Source organism: Podarcis raffonei, chromosome 8 (assembly GCF_027172205.1).
Source record: "Podarcis raffonei isolate rPodRaf1 chromosome 8, rPodRaf1.pri, whole genome shotgun sequence".
In the NCBI taxonomy this organism is placed as follows: Eukaryota; Metazoa; Chordata; class Lepidosauria; order Squamata; family Lacertidae; genus Podarcis; species Podarcis raffonei.
In genome coordinates, this window is record NC_070609.1 from 59,272,617 (window position 1) to 59,281,762 (window position 9,146).

The window sequence follows — 9,146 nt, forward strand, 5'->3', positions numbered from 1 at the left end:
ACAACGTGAACGGACGCTACATTTAATTATAAGAGCTAGCAAACCTTATCCTTTCCATTAAAATTGAATATTGCTGATACAAATGGACATCTAGACTAATTTAGACTCTCCACCCAACACCCTTCCTCCAAATTTAGCAGGAGGATTAAATTTGTATGATCAAAACTGAACACTTTGCAACATAGCTCTTTTGATCAGCTTTCGGAGGATCAGAGATGTGCCGCAAGATGCTTAGCTTTAATCCAGCAAGTCTGGTTCTTGAGCTGCTAAATTGCTCAATAACCATGACTCTGTGCAGATATTTGATTTAAGGGTGGAGGAGGTAATGATCACACCAGGCCTGAGCCCCTCACTCTTCTTCATATCTATATATTGCACATTACAGATTTGGCTCATGCTTAGAGTAATGTAAGCCCCGTTGAGCTCAATGGTTCTGCACTAAGCATAACTCAGTTTGAATTCTGTACGAAGAGTCAAGCCCTACCATTAGGCAGAACGAGGCAGCAGATGCTGCAGTGCAGAGAGGCCTCTCTAGTAGGCGTGCATAAGTGGCCTGCCTAGTCCAGTTAGCAGGTCCTGTCTGTGGAGGGGGCATTGGGTGGGGGCAGCAGATCTGACCTCCAAAGAGCGTGCCTTCATGGCAGCAGCAGCGGGTGATGCATTCCTCGGAGGCCAGATCTGCTGCCTCTGTGGAGCCTGCCGTCTGAGGTGGTTGCCTCCCCTTGCCTCATAGGTGGGCCTCTAGTTCTGTTTGCTTCATTCTCCTGGCTGAGTTCTAAAAGAACATTGCTGAGAGTGAGGAGGAGGAAGTTGACAGCCCTTCTACTGGATGTAAGTAGGTAGGGAATCAAGGAGTAGGGCTGAGTGAGGACAGCATCAAGTTGGTGGGGCAGCATTCCATTTGCCCTAAGGGACCAGGCTCCACTGTCTCAAACCTTGGTGTAATTCACCTAAATCAAGGGATGGGGAACATATGGCCTTCTAGATGTTGTTGGACTATGTTTCCCATCATAAGAACGTAAGGACATAAGAAGAGCCAAGCCAATGACCCATCTACTCCAGCATCCTTGTCTCACAGAGGCCTACTGGAGGCACTTGGGAAACCCACAAGCTGGACCTGAGAGCAAGAGCATTCTCCGTTCCTGGCCATGCTGCCTGGGGATTCTGAGAGCTGGAGTCTAATGACATATGGAGAGGCATCAGTTCCTCACCTAAATGTTCCCTTTGTTGTCAGCTGATGTGTTGGATGCATGCATTTCTTTCTCCTTGTTATTCAAACTGCTGCAATGCCATCTATGGAAGCGTTCTGTCTTTGTTACCTTCTTTGTCAATAGAGATTGAGTATCCGAGTCTCCATGGTAATGTGACCCCATATTTCCTGTTTCTTGGGCACGGTACAATTGACATAATTATGTCTGCTTGCTGAATGGGAGGCATCATTTGTGAGTTTTTAGTTTTTAATAGCGTTGCGGTTCAAGCAGAGAGATGGTGTTTCATTCTAATTCATCTCGTATGGTTCAAAAGCATCAATTCTTTGGCGATCAGCCTTCTTTATGGTCCAGCTCTAACTTCCATACATCACTACTGGGAAAAAGATAGCTTTAACTATACGGACCTTTGTCGGCAAGGTGATGTCTCTGCTTTTTAAGAAAAGCACTAAGGCAAATTCAGACATGGAAGGTCCCTTTATGATAATCATAGCCATGCCCTCATCTAAGATCATACAATAAACTTATGATTGTGCAACAATCATAATAAATAGGGATGCATTGCAACAATGCATGTGCTACCTTATAGCAAGACCTACCATGGTCTGTGTATGTACATGGGCAAGTGATTTGGAGTGCTCCAATATCTTCCTTCCGCGTGACTTAGGTTGTGTTTTCTGCGAAATTCCATTATATGTGACAGAATTTGTATACTCTTCCCTTGAAACTGAAGCACCTTGTGTTGGCAGGTTTACTTTGGAGCACACAGAACAACTCCTCCTTGGTGTTCTTCCTACACACCTTTTCCAGACCGTCACCCTAGGAGCCAATCCTCACTGGTTCACTAGACTCCTTTCACTCTGATTGACTCCAAACCTCCCATTTCAAGCTGATTGTATGGAACTAAGAGGTTTCAGGCCGGGACCCTGCTGCAGGAAGAGTAACTCGTCTTTGAGCCGCAACCTTGGACCACAATAGCACTGAGCTCACTTAAAGAAGGGGAGAGGAAACTGTGGCCTTCCAAATGCTGCTGTAACTACAGTTTTCATCACTTCTGCCCATTGACTTTGCTGCCTGGGATTGATGGGCCTTGCAATCCAATGAGAGAAAGTCGCTATGTGCACTCAGGTAGCTACTGTGCTCTCAAGAGCTGGGGAACTCTAGCAGCTTAACCATGGACTCTGTCTGTAGCCTTGGGCTAGCCACTTCGTAACCTCACAAAGATGCCCCTTCAGCATCTGCAGTACGGAACTGTTGTTGACATCTTTACGAAGGTCAAAAGTGAGGGGGAAGGGGGAGGCAGACAGTGCCTGCCAACTGGACTAGGGAGGCCACTTATGCATCCCTACAAGAGAAGACAGAGATTTGCACAAAATTTGCAAGTGCTGATTTATAAGCATCAATGCCAATTTAGAGAAAACTGTTGTTTCAATAGAAAGGCAATTGTTATCACTGTAACGCGGGGTAAAGACAGTGCCCATGTGGTCTGTGTGCTTCCTCAGCCTGCTGTTTAGGTACCAGAGGTGGATTTAGGGCAGCACAGCCAGTTCCCCTGAACTGGGTGCTGGGCCAAGGGGGGTGTCGCAGGGCATCGCAACTTTGACATAGTGCACACTCAAAACGGAAGGCAAGTGGCGGGGGGTGGGGGGCTCTTACAGGGCTCTGCTGAAAGACCAAAGTATGCCAGTGCAGGAACCGACTGTCAATAGACTATGGTTACCAGATGTTCCCATTTCCTGGGGACAGTCCCCGGATTTACAAATCTGTCCCTGGACAAAATCTGTCCTCGGAATGCATTTAATGTCCCTGGATTTATTTTTTAAGTGTTGTAGATTTATTAGTAGGGAATGAAAGTTCCATGATTGGTTCAATGGCACAAGAGACAACATATGGGGACTTCCAGCAAGGCAAAATGGCGGGTGGCACGGCAGTGAGCAGCTCCTGAAGCCAGCCAGAGCCAACTGTGCTACCAGGCTGACTCCGGGCTGCTGAGACTGCCACTGCCAGTGCCGAGGGGGAACCAGGGACACCCAGCGCATCAGCTGGGGGAACTGCTGACCCCCTTCCCTGTGACCCAAATTGAGCCAGGAGCAAGAGCGCCCAGCCACCCGGCTGAATGCCCAGCGGCACTCTGGGGCGAGAAAAACCCCAGAGCCAATGCAGGGAGAAGGAGGAGAGGAGAAGGAGAAGGAAGAGAAAGAAAGAGGAACGAGAAAAAAGAGGGGAGCCCCGACCTTGCCGCTGAGGAGAGGTAGGAGAGCACCGGGAGGGCAAGGACACATGGCCAAGCCCAGGCCCTGCCCTACTCCACGGCGGCTAGGACTTCAAGAGAGCAGGCCAGGGCCCAGAGGAAGGCTGTGCGACAGAGGAGACCACAGAAGAGAAGATATTACTTCTTTTTTTAAAAAAAAGAACAACACAACTTTTTAAAAATAACTTTTTCCCCTCTTTTTTAAAAAAAGTGTCTCCGGATTTTTCGAAAAAAATCTGGTAACCTTACAATAGACAGCTTTGTCTTTAAACTAGGCTTGGGTCAGACTACCTCTGACAGCTCTTTAAATAAAAAAGTAGGACACGTGGCCACTCTATATTGGATGCTTTAGCAGAGGGCAAATTTTCGAAATCAAGAGTTTAGCCATCACCGCATGTATTGTTCCTTGTAGACATTTTCATTCCACGGTCCTTGACAGACATGAAAGAGCTCAGATGTTCAAGTCTGGCCTCAATTAACTTTTGATTTCAATAACTGTTCAGACAGCCTTCTGCTGTACAAATTGCAATGCAACCTTGCCTTGTACTGCTGGAAACGTTGATACATTTGCTCACTAGGCCTGGCTCTTGTGTCAATCTGTATTCATGGAATAAACATGTGGATTTAGACACCTTGTTGCTAGGACTCCTCCCACCCTTGTTTTAACTGGGACAGTGTGTTGGACTTGCAGTTGGCTCACTTGCTGATCAGCGATGAACCTTTCAGCTGGTTTCTGGGCACAGCTCATATATTCAGCCATCTATATAACAACAATCGCAGTGTCATTATTTACAATGGCTACACCACTTCCAGGATCAGAGGTAGCATGGAGGATATAACTAGACCTGACTGCTATGCTCTTCTCTCCATTGTTGGAGGCAGTGATGTTCCTGAATTCTAGTTGCAGGAAAATGCAGGAGAGAGTGGTCTTGTGCTTGGGTCTGGATTGTGCACTTGCCAGAGACACCTGGAAGGCCACTGTGAGAACCGGATGCTGGACTAGATGGGCCATTGGATTGATCCAGCAGCCTCTTCCGATGTCCTTGAGATTACCAGTTGCTAGAGAACAACAGCATTGTTTATTTATTGAATTTATATACCATCCTATACCCTCAGGTCCCAGGGCAGTTCAAAGAATACGATATGATATAATAATCTTTATTGTCATTGTCCCATACAAAACAACGAAATTGAGAAAACTCTACATCAGACATTCAAAAACCAACAAGCCTGCTATCCCTGCTATCTCAGCCTGGTTAGCCCCCTAAAAACTCTGATACCCTATAATTAAGTACAATATACTCCCATAGAGACTACCTTACACTGCATTTAAAACCAAAATCGCATTTGGATAGAAACTGTTTCTCAGGAGGCTAGTCCTAGTCTTTATAACCCTGTACCTTCTTCCAGAAGGCAGAAGCTGAAAGAGATCATTTCTGGGGTGCGCACTAAACTGCACTATCTCTGCAGCTTTCTTATGACTCCTGGAAGCGAAGATTTGATCCAAGGTGGGAAGAGTGCACCCAATTATTCTCTCTGCAGTCTTTACAACCCTGGACAGCATTGTTAAATGGAAGATTATGGCTATCAAGATTATTGCCATCATTTCCTCCCATTTGTCCTCTTTCCATAGGTATCTGGTGAACCACTGTGGGAAACGGGAGGCAGGAACACTAGAACTCATGGACATGCAATGAAGCTGAAACTTGGAAGATTCTGGAGAGATAAAAGCAAGCCCTTCTTGTGGCACATACTTAAATTATGGAACTCACTCCCGTGGGAGGCAGTAATGGCCACCAACCTAGATGGCTTCAAAAGAAGATGCATGGAGGAGAAGGCTATTGATGGTTATTAGGCATGATGGCTAAGCTCTGCCTCCATGTTTGGATGTAGCAATGCTTCTGAATACTAGTTTCTGGGAACCACAGGAGGGAAGAGTGCTTGCAGGCTTCTCACACACATCTCGTTGGCCACTGTGAGAATGGGTTGATTGACTAGATGGGCTATTGGCCTGAGCTCTTCTTTCATTCATAGTAATTCTCAGTTGATGTAGTAGGATTGCCAACTAGGATTTTCTTGGTTACAGGATGCTGTTTGTACCTGGGTTCCCCCTCCCGGGGATGCCTGGTCTGGCCATGGAGACAGCTCCTTCTAGCCCTCTCCTGAGGTCCAGATGTGCCCCCTCAATGTAACCCTGTGTTTCAGGGATGCTGAAGGTCATAAAGGGCTCCAATCATAGGAACTGCAATCCAATTGTGAAACGGCAATAAATAGGCATTCCGTTGATAGCAGCTAATTGCAAGAGTTTGGAAGGCTGATGATGCTACGCAGAGCTGCCAGGTGCAAATTTACTCTCCCAACCTCCACTGCGTGGGATGTGTAACCTTTACATAATCAACACATTCCCTTTGGGAAGACCTGCTTCATCGCAGCAGGACAATGGCAAAAAAAAGGAGTGTGAGGTTCTGAATCACAGCGGATTGCCTTGCCAAGCGAATCTCTGGGTGGGCTGTAAACAGTAGGGGAGCAGCGGCAGGATGTGTTTGGTGCCTTTGAGAGCTGCAATTCTTTGTTTCCCCTATTGTCTGAGCTGTGAATACTATCACATTTTGCAATTATTCAAGATGCAGCCTCGCTTCCATTTTATTTTGCCGTGCTCAGAGGTGCCCCCGAGGAATATCCACAGCCCGCTCTGCCTTGGTAAACCTAAAGAGTTTAATAGCTCCTTTAAGCACTCCTTGTTATAGCATTTATGTTGTCATCACTATTTTGAAATAAAGCAGGTCCAAGAAAATGGAGGGGGACATATTGACATGGCCTTGGATGAAGGTCAGTTGCTCTGGTGGGGAGATAGATCCACTCCCCAGTTCTTGACACAACTGCTCCCCAGTCCTCTCCATGTCGCTCCCCAGAACTACCACCTCTTCTTCTGAATCACAAGCGACGCAGGTGGTGCTGTGGTCTAAACCAGTGTTTTTCAACCTTTTTTGGGCAAAGGCACACTTGTTTCATGAAAAAAATCACGAGGCACACCACCAATAGAAAATGTTAAAAAATTTAAGACTGTGCCTATATTGACTATATATAAAGTAATTCTCTTGAATAGGAATCAAATAAACACAAAGAAAGTATTTTATAATTACTTTATTATGAAATAGTAAGTAAACAGAAATATGAAAAATTATAAAATACTTTATTTTTAAATCTTTCGAATTTTTCAATTTTCCCCACAGCACACCAGGCAACATCTCGCGGCACACTAGTGTGCCGCGGAACAGTGATTGAAAAACACTGGTCTAAACCACTGAGCCTCTTGGGCTTGTCGATCAGAAGGTCAGCGGTTTGAATCCCTGCAACGGGGTGAGCTCCCGTTGCTCTGTCCCAGCCAGCCTAGCAGTTTGAAAGCATGCCAATGCAAGTAGATAAATAGGTACCACTCCGACGGGAAGGTAAACAGCGTTTCCGTGCAATCTGGCTTCCGTTACATTGTCCCGTTGTACCAGAAGCAGCTTAGTCATGCTGGCCACATGACCAGGAAAGCTGTCTGTGGACAAACACTGACTCCCTCGGCCTGAAGGTGAGATGAGCACTGCAACCCCATAGTCGCCTTTGACTGGACTTAACTATCCAGGGGTCCTTTACCTACCTTTTACCTGAATCCCGAGACACCCCTGGCACAGAAGCCACCCTGTCTCCAGCAAGAACAATACAATGCGCTTCTACTTCCCAATATTTATATTCTCAACTAGCATAAAGTAGCTGACAGTTTCAGTGACAAGCTTTAGGAGAGGCAAGGCTGAAGCTTAGCTTAGACTACTGCAGGCAAGCCAATACTGGTTAACATGACACATCACAAAGGAATGAGTATGTTATAAAACCAAGGCTGAAATGTCAATTCTCATGTATTGTGCTACGTATTGGATTGAGAAGCTAACGGGAACATGATGCTCTCCATACTGTGTTGAAAGGCATGGTTGTAGCTGAAAAGGAGTGGGTCCGAGATATTAATTCTCTAGGATCAGGAACATCTTTTTGTCCTGGAATGTATTGTTATCTTATAGAAGAGCATTGAAAGGTGACTAATAGAGTGTGAGCTGAAGTGCAGAAACCAGAGGGGCTGTGCGTCAAAAGTATTATTTTATTCTTGTATTTATTTGTAAGAGTATTCACACACCAGACTCTCATAAAATATCAGGGCAGTTATTTAGAGGGAGCTGAACTGGAACTGCATGTTGTAAAAATAAAAGTTGCTCCTACAGTAGTCATGTTTTGTGCCTGTGTTGCATGAACATGTTGTTCAGCTGCTATCATGATTGTATCTCCCTATACATATAAAAATGTAAGGTTGCCATCGCACAGCCCCCATTGGAGGATCTGTAGTGCTGCATTGCAATCTTGGATTTCCATGAAGGCAGGGGAGCAAAAGGGGGAAATGGTGGTTTAAAATAATGGCAGGAGTTTGAGTTAAGCAAGGATGGAGTAAATTGAAAGGAAAATGCATTTTTTGGTATAAAAAATCTAAAAAATTGATTTTCAGGTATTACAACAATAAAAGAACAAAAGAAAAAAACAATGAAAACATAGGAAGTCCAAAAAGAAGCTTCTCTCAGGGTTATCTCCAGTGAACATACTATTGTTTTCCAGAAAAGAGTTTAAGGTATAAATAGAAAATTGTATGTTTTCTTTTTACAATGGCAGATTTGAGTAAAAACCTTCATATAATGGACTATCTCAGGGCTCTGCAGCCTTTAGTTCTCTCACCCGAGGCAGCTGAGAAATGGAAGAGGGAGAAGTTTGATCACAGTGAGAAGGGAGGAACACTGAAAAGAAATAAGTGGCTATTTTCAAAAAGTCCCCTCAAAAAAAAACCTTATTGATTTTGCAATGATATACATTAAATGAACATAATAAACAATGAGAAAATATAAACATCTCCTCTCCACTTCTCACACCAGAAGCCAGGGAAGTGTTCTTGTTTTCCATTGTATGATCTTCACTCGTGGTTGTTTACTGTCTATTTTTACCATTCCTTCAGCAGGCATATTGTATATCTTATTTGTTTATTTACTGCATTTATATCTCACCTGTTTCTCCAAGGAGCTCAAGGTGATGTGCATGGTTCTCCTTCTCCTCATTTAATTCCACAACCACCCTGTGAGGTAGGTGAGGCTGAGACGGAGTGACCGGCCCAAGAGCGCTCCCAGAGAGCTTCATGGCTGAGTGGGGATTCGAACTGTGAGCTCCCAGGTCCTAGTCCAACCCTCTAACTGCTATTCCACATTGGCTCCCATATCATCACTGTCTCCATCAATCAAAGGAACCAGAACACACACAAGCATAGTTCTAACAAAGGGAAAGCAATCAGATAGTCCAGAACTGCCCTAATGTAGCTGACATGGTGTTCTCCAATTCCAGATGTATTAATATGTCTAATAAATGGCCACCAACTGGCACGGAAAGCTTCTGGTTTCTTTCCCCCCTTCAATACTGCTACAATATTTTGCTGCAGGTTCCACTTGCTCCCTCTGCAAGTGCTGCTGCCTATGTAGCCCAAATTGCTGCCAGAAATAACAATTTCCTGCCCTTTCATGATACCCTGAATCAACTGCCTGAGACGGATGCCTCAGTCTGTCTAATTGTAGGACTGGCTCTGTTTATGCATCACTTTGGTTGCATGATTTATTTTA